The sequence below is a fragment of the Penaeus monodon genome, chromosome 23 (assembly GCF_015228065.2).
Source record: "Penaeus monodon isolate SGIC_2016 chromosome 23, NSTDA_Pmon_1, whole genome shotgun sequence".
NCBI classification, from domain to species: domain Eukaryota; kingdom Metazoa; phylum Arthropoda; class Malacostraca; order Decapoda; family Penaeidae; genus Penaeus; species Penaeus monodon.
The window spans coordinates 31,141,962-31,142,391 of NC_051408.1; positions in this window are offsets into that span (position 1 = coordinate 31,141,962).

The following is a 430-nucleotide window of genomic DNA, read 5'->3' on the forward strand; positions in this document are numbered from 1 at the left end:
TGTCGACACGGGGTTGAATGAGGGATATGTAAGTTGCGTGGAGACGAGGGTGGAGTGCAAGACGGATGATTTGAGGGGGAGAGGGAAAGGTGAAATAGGTGAACAGTGGAGTTAATTGGGGATGAAGCGAGGTGGGGGAACAAAGGTTGGAAAAACGAGTAAATGGAGGAATGAAAGGAGACGGAGAGGAGGGAGTAAAATCGCAAAATGAAACAAACGAAATTTAATAAATCGGTGAATAAATTGTCGAGTGATGAAAGTAGCGAAGGAAAGAAAATAAATCGAAATATTATGCGGGAATGCTCGAGAAAAAAATAAGAAAATGGAACAGGAAAACGTTAAAGTCGAAAAACATTTTTTTTTTTCTTTTTTGGCGATTTTCAATTGAAGGAAAGAGAAGACATCGTGTGGGAGCAACAAACCTAAAATT